Genomic DNA, 18309 nt, shown 5'->3' with positions numbered 1-18309 from the left:
CAGTTTATGGTAACCCCAAGCTGAGACCTCACTCCTCGGCTTTGTCTCTGTAATTGACTTCCCCGCTCTGATATCTGCAAGCTCTGCTACACTTAGACACTCCCGATCCTTCTGTGACCCCACAGGACATGAGACCATACTGTCCCCACAAAGGCTCTACCCCCACTTAGCCTCTGGAGCGATGTCCCTCAGTGGAGCAGACTTCTAAAAGTTCTGATTCGGTGCACCACTGCTCCACTGTGAGGAGCTGGCCTCTCCCCCTGCAGTCTGTCTTTCCATCTCTTCGGATTCCATTCACCACATGTCCTACCTTTCAGAAAGTGGTTGGTTTCTGTTTCTAGAATTGCTGCTTGTCTTCTCTTCAATCTCCTGTTGAGTTTGTAGGTGTTCAGAATGTTTGATAACTATCTAGCTGTACTCCTGTGACCTGATGTCATCTCAGTCTGCCACTCCTCCACCATCTTGACTTCTCCTTAAACCACTATTTTACTACTGTCTATAGCATACTGACTATAAACAGTAGTAAAGTAGGTGAATTTTTCCCACTAAAAAGTATGCCTTTTAAATATGACCATTACAGAAATGATCTTCATCAGTTTGCATGTGATTCCCATTGGTGACATCCGGTAGTCACTGACTCTGAAAGACTGAACATTCTTGCAATGGGTTATTCCTGTTTATCTCATGGTCTAATGAAGTTCATGGAAGAGCTACATTAGTTTAATGAAAGAGAACAGGCACATTAACTATTTTGGATATTAACAGTATTATTTTATGGTACACAAAGAGTATTGCCCAGGTAGAACCCTGAAAGATCACAAGAAGCTGAATCCAAACTCAGTTCCTATGGTTACTTTCCCAAGAGAATCATGACTTCGTATCCCCAGATGGAGGGGCTACAACTTCCTATGAGGTCCCCAGGAACGAGCTTCCTAAACAACTCCTATATACAGTGAACAATTCCAGACTTCTCAGCTTTAGGTCTGTGCTGTTCAAAACAGTAGCCATTAGCTACTATGGCTGTAGAGCATTTGAAAGGAAGTTAATCTGAATTGAGGTTGCTGAAAGTCTAAATATATGCTGTATTTTATAGAGTTTTCATGAAAAAAGTAAAATACCTCAATAATAATTTATTTTCCATTGGGTACATGCTGAGATGATAATATTTTAAAAATACCAAGTTAAATAAATATATTATTAAAATTAATTTTGTGTTTTTTTTAATGTAGCCACTTAGTTTAAAATTACATATGTGTTGTGAATTAAATTTTCATTTGATAGAAGTGTTCTAAGCAATGTTTATTTTCCTACCAGTAATATTGCTTTCACCTTGTCCTAGAAGAAGGACCCAGAGTGCATGTTCAGCAGGGAGCCTTGGTGTTGGTACAGCTTTCTGAGTGAGATTTGTGTCTTTTCTTGTGCTGACTTTTGTATATTGTTTTGGTCCTTTCAAGTTCCTCCCACTTTTCTTCTCCTTTATTTCTTTTCATCTTTTTAAAAGAAAGTAGATTGAGAGTAGTCTTTATTCTAAGGCCAGTTTAGTTCTGCTGCTAAGGTATGACCCTTCTGGGATCTTACTGAATGCTCTGGATAATCAAAAGAGCTTCTTTACACTGACTGGTTGGAACTAGTGTGTCTCTCAGCCTGCCCAAGCTTTGGAATTGCTCAGCTTGTTCTTAATAGCTTTTTGCTTGTTCTTGGCCAGTCTTACCCTATCTGTACAAGGCTTGTTATTTAGCAACCAATTCAAGAGATCCCTATTCAGATTTCTGGATCTCTTTTTCTGCATATCTTCCTTTTCTTTAGTAGTTTGTTCCCTACTGTCAGCCATGTCAGTCACTTCAAACTCTGATTTGTAGTTCCAAATTCAGTGAGACATCCATATGCTGTTTGGTTAAATCTTTCTGTGTTGTAGTCTTAAAATGGCTCCATATGGAATGCTAGGACTAGTAAGTCCTAACTAGTTTATTTTCTTTTTCTCAGAGATCATAATATAGTGTTGCTTTTATTCTAATGTCTTAGAATTGTTGTTTCATGTAATTTGTCCTGTTTCTAATTGTTTATGGTGGTTGGGCAAGTTCTGTATGTAATTGAAGCAAAATTTCAATTAAGAATTTCAATTTGGCATTTCCTTGCCACTTCCTAATTATGAGCTCTTTTATTTTTCTTTAGAATTACCATACATTTTACAACATGCATTCTTGAATTGTAATGTGTAGTATAAACTTATTACTTTATCATTTCCCGGATAATGCAAGAAACTTAGAACATTTTATTTAAGTCCCTTAAATTTTTGTACTATTTTTGCCCTATGTTTATATATACATATATACACACACATACACATATGTTTATACATATTTATATGTTTATATATATAACCTCAAGCCATCATTTTTGTTTAATTCTGCCAATTTTTATTTAGATTTACCTAAACATTTATCCTTCCCATTAGTTTTTATTCTTTTTGTCATTTCTGTTGCTTCCATCCATTTATTCTTCTGCCTGAAAACCTCATTTGGATTAGAGAATCAATTCCATTTACTATAGCACCAAGAACTGCAAGTTTCCTGGGAATACACCTAACCAAAGAAGTAAAGGATCTATACTTGAGGAACTACAGAACATTTATGAAAGAAACTGAAGAAGACACAAAAAGATGGAAGGCCAGTCCATGCTCATGGATCAGAAGAATAAACATTGTTAAAATGTCTATACTGCCTAGAACAATGTATACTTTCAAAGCCATCCTAATCAAAATTCCACCAGCATTTTTCAAAAAGCTGGAACAAACAATCCTAAAATTTGTATGGAATCAGAAGAGACCCCAAATTGCTAAGGAAATGTTGAAAAAGAAAAACAAAGCTGGGAGCATCACGTTGCCTGATTTCAAGCTTTACTACAAAGCTGTGATTACCAAGACAGCATGGTACTGGCACAGAAACAGACACATAGACCAGTGAAACAGAGAAGAGAGCCCAGATATGGACCCTCAACTCTATGGTCAAATAATCTTCAACAAAGCAGGAAAAAATATACAGTGGGAAAAGACTGTTTCTTCAAAAAATGGTGCTGGGAAAATTGGACAGCTATGTGTAGAAGAATGAAACTCGACCATTCTCTTACACCATATACAAAGATAAACTCAAAATGGATAAAAGACCTAAATGTGACCAGGAATCTATCAAAATCCTAGAGGAGAACATAGGCAATAACCTCTTCGACATCAGCCACAACAACTTCTTTCAAGATATGTCTCTAAAGCAGAGGAAACAAAAGTGAAAATGAACTTTTGGGACTTCATCAAGATCAAAAGCTTCTGCACAGCAAAGGAAAGAGTCAACAAAACAAAGAGGCAACCCATGGAATGGGAATATTTATTCTCAAATGATACTACAGACAAAGGGCTGATATCCAAGATCTATAAAGAACTCCTCAAGCTCAACACACACAAAACAGATAGTCACATCAAAAAATGGGCAGAAGACATGAACAGACACTCCTCCAAAGAAGACATACAAATGGCTAATAGACACATGAAAAATGTTCATCATCATTAGCCATCAGGGAGTTTCAAATCAAAACCACATTGAGATACCTACCTTATACCAGTGAGAATGGCCAAAATCAACAAGACAGTAAACAAGTGTTGAAGAGGATGTAGAGAAAGGGGAACCTTCTTACACTGTTGATGGGAATGCAAGTTGGTGTAGTCATTTTGGAAAACTGTGGATATTCCTAAAGAAATTAAAAATAGAGCTTCCCTATGATCCTGCAATTGCACTACTGGGTATTTACCCCAAAGATACAGATGTAGTGAACAGAAGGGCCATCTGTACCCCAGTGTTCATTGTAGCAATGGCCACAATCGCCAAACTGTGGAAAGAACCAAGATACCCTTCAACAGATGAATGGATAAAGTGGATTTGGCCCATATACCCTATGGAGTATTATGCCTCCATCAGAAAGGATGAACACCCAGCTTTTGTATCAACATGGATGGTACTGGAAGAGATTATGCTGAGTGAAATAAGTCAAGCAGAGAGAGTCAAGTTTCATATGGTTTCACTTACTTGTGGAGCACAAGGAATAACATGGAGGACATTGGGAGATGAAGAGAAGTGAGTTGGGGGATATTGGAGGGGGAGACAAACCATGAGAGACTGTGGACTCTGAGAAACAAACTGAGGGTTTTGGAGGGGAGTGGGGTAGAGGGTGGGATGAGCCTGGTGGTGGGTATTATGGAGGGCATATAATGCATGGAGCACTGGGTGTGGTACATAAACAATGAATTCTGGAACACTGAAAAGAAGTAAAATAAACAAAAAAATTTAAAAAATGGAGCTGTTTGAGTTTGCTTATTCTTGAGTTTAAAAAAAAAACAGAAAAACAAAAACTTTGACTATTCTGCAGAATGTACTTCAAAGATAATTTGGTTACATACTTTCTAGAAATGTAAACTCAAGAGAGTTATTAGCCTTTAGGAAAAAAATGAACTTCATCCTGGAATGAGTCAATATATTGCAAATTCTGGATAAGTGAAATGAAAAGCAAAGAGACCTACAGGACAACTGAATGACAGCAGCATTTATAGGACAAAGTTCAGTTGACATGGACAAAAGATTTCTGGCCTGTGGGTGATTACACACTATATGTTGTAAAAATGGCATGAAACAGAGAGGTTTCAAGCACTGATTTCAAAGGACTGTCATCCCAAACTGAAGGACTATAAACTGAACTGTTCCAGTCACACGTGATTCTTCTGCAGTCAGGCAGATCCAGCAAATATGTTACATTTCCCAGGTTTGTGTCAATACTTAACTAGTCATTGCATCGAAGATGAGTGATGTGAAAAATAAAATCAGGGAAGCAGCGTTTCAACTAGTAAATAAAGCAATTTTCTTTTCAGAGAAATCCCAGTGGCTAATTATAAATTGAAAAGTATTTGTTTCATCATTAAGCAAGTAATAACCAATTTACATTTATTCCTATTGGCTTTTCCTCTTCCTTGCTCTTCCTCAAACTCCTTCCTTTATTTAATGAATTTGGAAATAATCACTAGAAATACTCCCTGACTATACTCCACATCTGCATAACTGTTTCTGCTCTTGCCCTTTGGCTGTTTCTCTCCTGTTTTGAAATATTATTTGCCCCTTAAGAGTCATGCCAAATTTCTTCTTCTGCCTACTTCCTTCTCCACTTTCACTCCTCCCTTGTCTCTCTCAGTCCTCATGGTTCTTTCTTTCTTCATCATAAAGATATTGTTGAACTGTTCTCAGAAATAGTGATACCTTTAATACAGAATGGAATTGTGGGAAAAGTAAAGTTGATGTGGTGCATAGTTAGGACAGCAAAATCAAGCTGAACACCAAAAAAACCTATAATGGAATCAACCTGAGCCCCATGCTTTTTCATTAACTCCCATTTACCATAGAATATACCCTTTATAATTCCCAGCTAGATCTTGCTTTAGGATGACTGATGTGCTTTTTCTTCACTATTATCCAATGCTTGCTAGCTGTTGACTCTGCCATTTTTATTAAGTATTGTCATGCAGAGTTTAGAATGCAGAGATACACCCGATGCAACATTCATCACCAATATGGATGACCCAAATCTGAGTTTTCATCCATGACAACTGGACTTCAGTCTAAACTATCTTTTGGACATGTATTCATACCAATAGTATCTCAAATTCATTATGTCCGAACCTTAACTGAATATCTACTATACTTCTAGCTCAGTACTTGGCACATTACAGGTGCTCAAAAATATTATAGTTTTCTTGTATCAAACCTGCTTGTTCTCATGATTCCATTTTTTAATGAAAGTTACTATATTCTTAGTCAACTACACTTAAAAAGCCAGTATCTTTCTTCTAGTTTATCTTTTTCTCCCCATTTTTTCTTTCAACAAATATTTAACTACCTCTTACGTTTTTTAGAACATATTTTGGTTTATAGTATTTAAGAGGACACAGTTACAACCCTCTATAAATTTGCAGTGTGTCGGGTTTGGCTGGCAAACCCCGAGACGGTGAATGAAAAGATCACTCCAGACATCTTAGTAGGAGAATGAAGAGGACTGGGGACCAGCTTCTCTAGTAGTGAAAGGCCCTGTGCCAAGTTTTGTCTCCACTTTTATTGGGGTCTTAGCAATATATTAGGCACAAACACAAAGCAAGGGGGAAAATGTAACTTTAATGGTCAGGATAATAATATATGGGACAGCGTGTAAAAAGGACAAGGAGGCAAGGAGTCTGTGACGTATGTGACCACCACAGGTGCCTGTTTTTCTTCAAAACGTAAACATTGACCCCCCTGATGAGAACCTTGAGCTGCAGTAGAAATCTAGCCATTTTCAGCTGAGAAACTTTAAAGGAAGTTTCTTGTGTTCCAGACACTCCTCCTTCAGTTTTCAATTAGTCTCAGCCAGGGAAGCACATACAAATCAGATGTTGTCTATTCAGGCACTGTGAATTCCCACAGCATTGTAATGGAGAGCCTGGCAGAGAAATAAGTAATGTAGTGAAAAGTACAGAGTTAAGTGTAGGTGGTGTAAGAGTGTAGAAGAGGAGAGTAACCCAAGTTTGGGGAATAACAGAAGAGTTTCTGAAGGAGATGGCAAGTATCTTGGTTATGAAACACAAGTATAAATCACCCCAGAGAAAAAGAGGGATGTAAATGTATCAGGAAGAGTTTCTCAGAATTTGGAATCCAGTGTATCAAGTGAACACACCCCACACAGCAGAGGTTGGGGAGTGCTCAAGTCAAAATGGTCCTTATATACCAAGTTTAAGGACACGTCAAGGGCAGTCTACCAATGGATGGTTGGTGTTGATAGCTGTGTGACTGATTCTGGCCAATGGGCTGATATTTTTACTTGCCTCTTCTCATTTCCAAGGTTTCTCTCCCAAAGAAAAAAGATGGCCAAGACCTTGCCTCTTACTGTTTGCTTTTCTTATAATTTCATTTTCTGCTTCTTTTTATCAGTCATCTATTGCCACAGTAATGCTGTGTAACAAGTCACTCTGAAATTAAGTGGCTTAAAACAACCATCATATATCTTTATTCATACATCTGGAGTTGGAAGTTGGGGATTGAGGAACCCAGGTAGTCTTGTTTGGCTTAGTTCCAAGTTGATGTTTAGATCTTTTTTTTTTTTTAATTTTTAATTTTTTATAAACATATGTTTTTATCCCCAGGAGTACAGGTCTGTGAATCACCAGGTTTACACACTTCACAGCACTCACCAAAGCACATACCCTCCCCAATGTCCATAATCCCACCCCCTTCTCCCAAACCCCCTCCCCCCAGCAACCCTCAGTTTGTTTTGTGAGATTAAGAGTCACTTATGGTTTGTCTCCCTCCCAATCCCATCTTGTTTCATTGATTCTTCTCCTACCCACTTAAGCCCCCATGTTGCATCACCACTTCCTCATATCAGGGAGATCATATGATAGTTGTCTTTCTCTGCTTGACTTATTTCGCTAAGCATGATACGCTCTAGTTCCATCCATGTTGTCGCAAATGGCAATATCTTCCTAGGAACAACGCCAAAGGCAAGGGAAGCAAGGGCAAAAATGAACTATTGGGATTTCATCAAGATCAAAAGCTTTTGCACAGCAAAGGAAACAGTTAACAAAATCAAAAGACAACTGACAGAATGGGAGAAGATATTTGCAAACGACATATCAGATAAAGGACTAGTGTCCAGAATCTATAAAGAACTTAGCAAACTCAACACCCAAAGAACAAATAATCCAATCAAGAAACAGGCAGAGGACATGAACAGACATTTCTGCAAAGAAGACATCCAGACGGCCAAGAGACACATGAAAAAGTGCTCCATATCACTCGGCATCAGGGAAATACAAATCAAAACCACAATGAGGTATCACCTCACACCAGTCAGAATGGCTAAAATCAACAAGTCAGGAAATGACAGATGCTGGCGAAGATGCGGAGAAAGGGGAACCCTCCTACACTCTTGGTGGGAATGCAAGCTGGTGCAGCCACTCTGGAAAACAGCATGGAGGTTCCTCAAAATGTTGAAAATAGAACTGCCCTATGACCCAGCAATTGCACTACTGGGTATTTACCCTAAAGATACAAACGTGGTGATCCAAAGGGGCACGTGCACCCGAATGTTTATAGCAGCAATGTCCACAATAGCCAAACTATGGAAAGAACCTAGATGTCCATCAACAGATGAATGGATCAAGAAGATGTGGTATATATACACAATGGAATACTATGCAGCCATCAAAAGAAATGATGTTTAGATCTTAACCAGCTTCTCCTGTTTCTTACCCTCATGGGTCTAGGGGGTACAAGAGGTCAAGCTCAATGACATGATCACATTCAAGTTTGTGTTTATGTCATATGTTAGCCTTCCAGTGGCCAACACTTTCCATGTGCTATGAGGGCAAAGCAAGTAACATGGTCATATCTAATGTACGTGAGATAGTGATGTATACTCCATCCACTGAGATGAGGAAGAGACAGGTGAATATATATGAATGATTATCTAATAAACTTCTTTCCAGTACAAAAAAAGTTCTCTATTTCTTCTTTTTGTCTGACAGGAAGAGACAGGTGACATTGATGCTGCCATTTACCTTCCTATGTAAGGATTCCATTAGATTGTTGGAAAGAGAAAAACATTGAATACTATTTCAGATATATTATCCTCAAAGTGATTGCTAATATCATTTAGTTCAGTCCTATAGTAAGCCCTTTACTAATTTAAGTCAGTGTAACAATTTATTAGTCCCTATTTTACAACTACAGACAATTATAAAGTTCAAAAACTTGACCAACGTCATATAAGCAAATGAAAGAGACAAAACTCAAACTCAATTCTGTATGACACAATAATGTATCACCAATAAGAACTCAAGTTCAGCAAAGAAAGCTAGCAAAATACTTTATAATTTCTGAAAATATACCAATAAAAGAACACTAAGTTTATTAGAATTTTATGACTAAATTTTAACATTTCCGATAGACTTATTGTTTCAGTGAGCATTCATCATATTTTCTTAGTGGTCATTGGCATGCCACTAATTTATTTTGCTTAGTGACCTCATATTTTGCTCCAAAATTCATGGTTCATGAGTCAGAAACTAGGACATCTCATTATTTAGCATCATCTAGTCTCCAGATATAAGGCATTTCTATCTGTCATGGTAACTTTATATCTTAATTTGAAAAAAATCAATAAGAGCAATAGGGGCAGAAGTCCTAGCAATAACAGATCAGGAATGAAATGTACTTGTGCGAAACAAATAACAAAAGGTCCTTCTGAAAGATGCACACACAAACCATAAACTACCAGGAGAAGTCCCCAAATCTGCCACCATAAGTTATTACTATCACAAGGTGTGATATCAGTAATGACAACAGCAATGATTCAAGTTAATTGAATTCTGAGTTCCCTTACTGTTATCTTCACACCCAAATAGGTGCTCAGCTCTCTCTTTCTCTGACTGAAATCATCTATATAAATTTCTTCCACTCTCTCCTTCCAATGTGCATAATATGTAAGAAATAAAATCAAGTTTTTCTTTTTGTAAGCAGTACATAAAATGTCTGAGTGAGTTTTATGCCCTCTGCTCACTTTTTCTGAAAAACTATCCTCAGTTCAAAATACTATTTTTCATGTTATGTACCAGGCATTGACCTAGACTCTGGAATACAAAGGTGAACAAGGTGAACATTGTTTCATAAAATTTTTATTCTAGAAAATAAGTATAGACACTAAAAAATAAACAAATGAAAGATAGTTTTATATAGCAATACTTGCTATGAATTATCATGTGATGATGGTTGAGAAGGGGGTGGCAACTTTAGTTGGGTATAAATAGTAAATAAAGGCTTCTTGTTTTTTGCATCATGCATATAAATATATGCATGATAGCATATATTTTATCTTCAGTATAGTATTTTTTGACATCATCATCATCATTATTTCTATTAGAAGGCTCATCTGGCCAAATTCTAGTAATGCTTGAATCCTCTTAAACATCATCAGAGACAGAGCATTTACTATCTCATTCCATTATTGTACAACTACAAGTTCTTGAAAGACTTTCCTTATATAGAGCTAAAATTTATCTTCCTGGAGGTCATAACTATATAGCATTATTTCTATCCCATGGAATCACATAAAAATTTCTGTTCCATCTTGCACCTGACAGCTAGACATATCTCACAGATAGTAAAAGAGGAAAAAGAACTGAGTGCACAATTTTTAACTTATCCATTGATTTAATCGTGTTTCTCATATTTAATTATAGTTCACACATTTTCAAATGAAAGCATCAAAACTGAGAATTGCCCCAAGTTGTAACAGTGGGTTAAAAAATGTATACAAAATGTTCGATTGTGGAACATTAGCTTGGCAGAAGTTTATATATAAAAAGCAGATCTGGGAATTTAGTTGACTAAAAGATTAATATGATATTGAAAGAGCAATTATCTTATGCTGCTTTAATGGGAAGACAGTATTCTATTTGATGAAAAGGAATTGTTTCAGTGTTTTCATGTTGCTAGTATCATACATACTTAATACCTAGTCTTTATTCTTGACTTTTTCTTCAACTTCTGTGTCCAATCAAATACCAAATTCTATTGTGTCTACCTCCTAACCTAAATAACTAACCCTTGAATTAGTTCCTTCTTTCCAACACACTAAAACTACCCGAGTTTTCACTACCATTTTATTTTTCTTTTGGAAGTCCTACAATAGTCTTCATGCTGGTCTCTTTTCTCTTAGTTATTTTCTACATTGAAAGAAGAATAATTTCCCTTAAATGCCAATATGATAATTGTCTCTTGTGTTTATTCTAAAACACATTGATTCTACTCTTACCACAACTAGCCCTAATTTCTTACACCTTTTGTGGTGTGCATTTCTTGTCTTATTGAATGTAATTCTAGTGATTAAAGGTATAAGTTTTTCATATGTAAATTCTTAAACACAAGTTCAATATTTTATGAGGCTCGGTAACAAAGAGTGATATTCTTCAGTGCCAGAGGAAGATCTGGCTCTGTTGGACTTAATAAATTATGAATTAAATGTTGGTCTTAAGTAGGGGCCTGGATGGACTTTTAAAGGCAGTCTTGACTTTATCTGATTTTTACTAACACCCTGATAAAACTTGATTCAACGCTACATGTGAAATAATGGTGGTATTATTGTTCTTTACCATTTTTATTTTTAAAGAGATAGAAAAATTGTATCTCCTTAACAGTTACCACAAAAATTCATCTCAGGAAGAGAATTATCTTAATTTGAAAAGACTTTGAGAAATGTTTGGGCCTGAAAATGAGCTCTTTGAGAACTAGGTTAAAGCTGGAATAGATGAAAAGGAGATGGAATACACTTTATATAACATAATGAAAATAAAATTAAAGTTGAAGTTGGGAAGACTGGTTGCGAAGAAGCAATTTCAGAGCTGATTTTTTACTGCAGCATAACATAGCCTACAAAGTATTGACTAATCATTTTAAAATCAGACAAAGTAGAAAAGCATGAAGGAAAGAAGAAAGATTTAGAGAAAAAATGAGCAACTTATAAATTTCTCCTCTCTCAAGTTATCAAAAATATATAGCACACTGACCTCTGGAGCAATCTGGAAGCTGATAGGGATTGATATTTTGATTAAAAAAAAGTCAAAGTTTTAATTTTTGGCTTCTAAAATTTTTAATAATAAATTTGTAAGCATTATCTGAAATTTTGTAACAATATTTAACATGTGTAACTATATCAAAGAAATGTAACCTATCATGGTGATAATTGTTTTTGGCCAAATATGAACACTTCATTATCTGACATTCAACTAAGTATGCAGTTTACTTCAACCTTAGCAAATATTGTTTCTCTCAACCTCAACTACCATCATATATATATATGGAGGAGATGAAAATTATGAATGGCTGTGGATTATATACCGTGTGTTAGAAGCTGATGGAATGCTGTCTGTATAATGTACTCTTCAAAACAAATCTATACAGTAGGTATTATCTTGGTTTTGCATTGGAATAAACTTAGGTTTATAGAAGTTAAGCCATGGTGGTCAATCATGTAGACTTTGCACTTGAGTTGAATTCAGGATCCACAACTTTCTAGAGGCAGAATTTAGGGAGGTTATTTAAGTTGTCTAATCTTAGTCTCATATATATAAAATGGAAGTTATTACTGTACTGAAACCATAAGATTCTTATGAGAGTTTAAATGGGATAACCCAGGTAAACCAGTTAGTAAGCTATTTAGCACTGAAGTAAGGCACTCTTTAAAAGTCTTTATTTTCTTCTTTTTTTCCCCTTTGTTTTCCTTACTTTTACCAAGTCCCCAGAGCTAGAGAAAGGGCTTACAATTTTTCCTACTTTATTTTGAATCCAAATGCCAGGGCTTTTTATATTATACACCTCTGCTGATTAGTTGTGCTACCAACCACACATGACAAAGTACAAACATTTTTTTTTTTAAATCTTACTGTGTAGCTCTATAATCTTTTTATTGAGGTATGGTATGAATGTTATTTGTTTGTTTTTTTGCTCAGTGTGCTCCCTCAGCTTCTAACAATTACATCTTTTTCCTTGAGGATCCACTATTTTCTCCCCACCATTTCATTTGATCTTGTGGGGCACCAATTCCAGGATCTTGTCCCTATGGGTATGGATATGAACACAACATCTGTCATAGTATTGTATTCTAGAGACAATAATGGTTCTGACATGCGAACGTGTAACCCAAATCACGATATTAAAATAAAGTCTGGCTTCATCTTTTGGTGTTTGACTGCTGAAAAGTGTTTAGGCCTCACTTCTCCCTTCTCCCTCCTGCATCACACCTGGGCAATCTAAGAAAGCCCAGTGCTTCTCCTTTGGTGCGTGTGGGAGATTCACACCACATAAGCCCAGGCACAGGAAATCTCATTCTGACCCCATCTTCTAATCGCAATAAAAGCCTCAAGCCAGTCTCCTCTTTCTGCTCTCCCAAGCCATTAAAAAAATTTTTTTTGTTTTAAAGATTTTGTTTATTTATTTGGTAGAGAGAGAGAGGGAGAGCACAAGCAGAAGGAGCAGCAAAGGAAGAGGAAGAAGCAGGCTCCTCACCAAGCAGGGAGCCCGATATGGGGCTCAATCCCGAGACCCCTGGATCATGACCTGACCTGAAGGCAGACAGCTTAATTGACAGAGCCATCCTGTCTCCCCAAGCTATTTTTTGACTAGCTTGGGCCTGCCCTGGTCTCCCCAGAAAACCTTATATGTAAGTTAATAAGATTTTTCCTTATTCTCATGGTATATGTGTGTTGTGTCATAAGTTTGCCATCTGATCCAAATTTTGGATAAGGATCCATCCTCCTTCTAAAGAATGACAATAATATAGTAAGTGACAGTAACATAGTCTTGTTCCACTGAATTGTGAGTTCTAATGCTATGACTTCTGGCTGCCAATTGCCACACTTCCTACAACACAGATAGGTCTGAGAGAAGAGCCAACATCCAGAGAGAAGCAGGTCAGTCAGTGAGAGTCTTGATCTATCCCCAACTTCCAGTTACATGAGCCAGTAAGCCCCTTTTTATGATTTAAGTTAATTTGTTGGAAAGGTGAGACCCAAGACCCTGAGAATTGAGGAAAATTTTAAGAACAGAAGACTGAATTTCTCTCTCTGAGATGAGAAAATATATTTGGAATGTCTAGTAAGGATCTTTGAGGGGCAGTGTGATTCCTTCTCATGATCCCTGCTCTTTAGTTAGGTGTTCTATTCTCATTAACAATTTGATGTAGCTTTTGTGGAAATACATAAAGGGGCTGGTCAATTTCATTTTCAGTTTACTGAGGAGGAAGACAGACTCCACCTATAGGAATGCAGAGAATGGATGGTTTTTATTTTCTTTTGTTTTTACAGAAAATCTAAAGAGTGAATTGGGCTTACACAGGCTATAGAATCAGGATGGGAAATGTGAGACATGGCCTCCATATTCAACATGCAGGAGCCAGTTTCCTTCCTGTGGGTCTCTCAGGAATGAATTTTGATAAATGGAAATAACACTAACATTTACTGAGTAGGATATGAACTGTGCAAAACAGTAATATGTCCTAAACTTGCCTGGTGATACTGATGATTTTGGGGTACTCCCTGAAAATAATGATTTTGGAGGCCTGTACCCAAATCTTCTGAGTTCTATTCCCTGGAGGAGAAGGTCTTGGAATTTGTGTTTTTAATGTGTTCCAGATGATTTTTATCACTAAGGAAGTTCTGGAAACACTGCTTTACACAAATACAAGCTCATGTGTGGGGGCTATTTTTATTTCTCATTTTACACATGAAGTTATTGAGGTTGATTAATTTGCTCAAGGTCCCAGAACCGGGTGGTAGCAGAAAGAAGACTTGAACTAGGTCTTGCCAAACCTTATACCTTGAGCACTTAAACTTTTATCCTGTTTCTCCATGAGAATCTACATTAACTGGAATTATTCAATGAGGGAACCCATGGAACTCCAGGTGTTTTATATATATTATATTGTATCATATTATTATTATGTTATTTTACACATATATGATATATATTTATAAATGCTATAATATTGGATTTTTAAATTTCCCATATCTGAAAAAAACCCAAACACTTCAGGTCTAGATATTATTTGCCCTTAATATCAAGAGAAGTTTAACACATAAGTAACACATGCCCATAATTGCTATATTGTAAAGGATCTTAGAAACTAAGAACAAATTGAGTTATTTTAGTGATACCTGAAAAGATAGGTTTGGCCATTTGCAGGAAAAATGCACCATCATCTTTTTGGATGGCTTTGATTAGGAGAGGTTAACTGACTAATTAGCTCAAGAGTCAATCAATGATGATACGTGAAAAACAGCATAACTACAAACAAACATCCTGAGGCAGGAATATGTCACCTTGATAATGACGGGTAGTCTTTGAGAGTAGAAAAGTGAATGCATAATCTTTGGTGACAAAAACCCTAAGATAAGAATTTGTCACTCAAGAAAGAATTTTTATGTAATTCTAAAGGAGAAGTTGTTGAACTCTGAAGTAGGGTGTAGATGTCTCACTGAGAAGTGGGTGATTGCTAGAGCTGCAGTCACCAGTCTGAGATCTTCTAGCTTTCTATAGGAGAATCTATAGGCACTTATAAGGGATGGTGGGAAACTTAAATGATCAAAAGATGCTGGCTTGGAGAAAACATCAGTTCAGTAAGCTAGCTAGCTTGGGTGTTAAAATTGACTATACAATTAGAATGCAGTGAGTAGCCCAAGCCAGCTGACAGCATAGTGGCAAAATGAACTCATCAACACACCAACTACTGCGTGGTCAAATCATATTAGTGAAGGGCAGTATTACAAGACCACATCTGCCTACATGGGAAGATTCATTTTCTCTTTGGGAACTGTTATGGGTTGAATTGTTTCTCTCCAAAATTTATATGTTGTGGTTCTACCCCCTAACCCCAACCCAGCTCCAAACCCTAGAATGTGGCCTTATTTGGAAATAGGGTCATTGCAGATATAATTAGTGAAGATGAGTTCATACTGGAGTAGAGTGCACCCCTAATCCAATATAATTAGTGTCCTTACAAAGAAGAGAAACTTGGACACAGACACACACAGGAAGAACACCACATGAAGATGAAGGCAGAGATCAAGGTAATGAAACAGAAGCCAAGGAACATCAAAGATTGACAGTAAAACCACCAGAAGCTAGAAGAAGAGAATAGAACAGAACCTATCTCATAGCCTTAAGAAGGAACCAACACTACCAACACCTTGACCTAGGACTCTGAGCCTCCTGAACTGAGATACAGTATGTATCTGTTACTCTCAGACACCCAGGTTTTGGTTCTTTGCCACAATAGTCCTAGCAAATTAATGCAGATACTATAAACGACAGTGAGAACAATAAAAAATTTTTTAAAAACTTCCGTGGGGGATTTTGAGAATTGTAGAATACAGTTAGCGGTGTGGTGTAAGTGAAAATCAGACAGATCTTGTTTCAAATGTTAGCTTTGTCATGTTCTGTGTAGGCATCTATGAGCAAGTTATTTAGCTTCTCTGAGCCTCAATATCTTTATTTCAAAAATGAGGATAGTAATTTGTTTGGCTATGGTAATGATTAAATAATTGTGCTGCTATTTTAATTATGGTTTCAAAAGTGTATTTTCTCCCATTCACTGTTTGATACATGTTAATTCACAACAAACCAGTGAGTTACGGTATTACTTCCATTTATGGAAAAGAGGTTAGGTTCATGAGTCTGGTAAGCACTTTTTTAAACACAGGCCTGTCATCTAAGCCCAGGGTCACAAACACTACACCTCCCACCTTCCTGGGTTTTCTGCCTAGCAAAGGACATGTAATGTCTGTTGTGTTTGCTTTTTATCAACTTTAAACATATGTGTATTTCTGCCCCCCCATCTCTCATGTCTCTGTCTCTCTGTCTCTGTCTCTCTCTCGCTATATATATCTATGTGTGTGTGTGTGTGTATAAAACTTTATTATATTTTTAAATTTTTTCATTCTACATTCTGATTTGGAGTGACTTACTGGGCTTGTTTCCTTGGTTTCTGGATGGGAGCTTGAATCAGAAGTATGACTCCTTCATGATTCAGGTATCTCCAGCAAAATGATTTAAAAAAACTTAACATGGCATTAAATAGCAAAGGTATCAGAATTATACCTAATATATAAATATTAAACTGAATGGGAAAATCACCCCTCAATTGTCTTTCACAGAAAAAGACTTTTTGCTCTTTATCAAAATCCAACAAATTATATTAGGCATCCCTCTATGATTTAAAATTTGATATGCTTATTTGTCATATCATTATAATAGCTGAGTATAATATTTTGGAGTTTGTAATTTAGAATTAATTGCTGTTCTAAAGAAAAAATACTGTAAAAATTAAAACAAAATAACTTTTATGCTTCATTTAATGAGATAATTTTCTTATATATAACTTTCATGGCACTATTGTATTAATTGTTTTTTAGTAGATTATACTCTTAAAAGATTGTATCTTGTACTCATTGTCTCTCTTTGTAGAATCTATAATAGGGACTTCACAAATTATGTGCATAATAAGGTTTTCTGTTAGTGTGGATCACTTATGCTAAGCATTTAATTGCAAGTATCTTAAAATACTGTATTTCTTTCACTGATTCTATAATTCTTATTTTGAATATGTAAATGTTTTACTCAGCAAACTAGAAAAAATCCCTTAGTTTTATTCTTACATTATGATTGTGTATTAACACCAACATGGAATATAGGTGATCTTCTCTAGCCGTGGAACATTATTTTCTATCTCAGAAATATCAGGACCCTTTATTTTTTATTTTTTTTTTAAGATTTTATTTATTTGACAGGCAGAGATCACAGGTAGGCAGAGAGACAGGCAGAGAAAGGAGGAAGCAGGCTCCCGCTGAGCAGAGAGCCCAATGCAGGCTCGATCTCAGGACCCTAGGATCATGACTTGAGCCGAAGGCAGAGGCTTTAACCCACTGAGCCACCCAGGCGCCCCTGTCAGGACCCTTTAAAAGACAAGCTGCATAAGCTTACATGTTGGTTCTCTAATATTATACAAAATTCTGTAAGATGTGGATTGGAAATTTATGACGCTAAATTTGGAAGCAGTTTGGTGAAATTTATCCATGCTGTATTTCCGTGGTTCAGTTCTTAGCCTCATTTAGTCTGTAAAATCCACATGGGCAATTTAAAGACTTTGCTTAACATTCTGCTTTTAGAGCATGGAACCAAGGCATTTGAGCTATGAATCACTATTTGGTAGTCTTTTCATTTTTGAAGACACTTTGTTCCCTTTAAATAAGCATCAACCTTCAAGAGGATAATTTCTCTGAGAAACAATAGTAAGTGAATGTTAGTAGTTTTATGTCTTTTGCCTTTGTAAATGATTACTCTTAAAATCCATCATGCATCCTGCCTGAGTGAAGGCAGTGAGAACTGGCTGGTGATTTTGAGAAAATAGAACCGAGAGGTCTGAGTGCTCATCAGGTAGGAGTATATGGAATATGAGATTTTTTTTGCCTTATTTTTCAAAAGTGACTGATATTTAAGAAAAAAATGAATAGAAAATAATTTCTAATTGTGAGACAGTTGCTCTGGTAGTCACATTTTTTAAATCTTAAAATTTTAAAATAGAAAATAATTCTGTTATGTTTCTTTTGGGAAATCAACATTTGGTAGTAGTTCTGTGTACGGCTCAGTGAATGGTATATTGTACAAGAGGAAAAGAAGCCTTGAGATCTTCAAATGC

Source organism: Mustela erminea, chromosome 4, assembly GCF_009829155.1.
Source record: "Mustela erminea isolate mMusErm1 chromosome 4, mMusErm1.Pri, whole genome shotgun sequence".
Taxonomy (NCBI): Eukaryota; Metazoa; Chordata; class Mammalia; order Carnivora; family Mustelidae; genus Mustela; species Mustela erminea.
The sequence above is the reverse complement of the archived record's forward strand: the minus strand, read 5'-3'. Positions refer to the sequence as shown.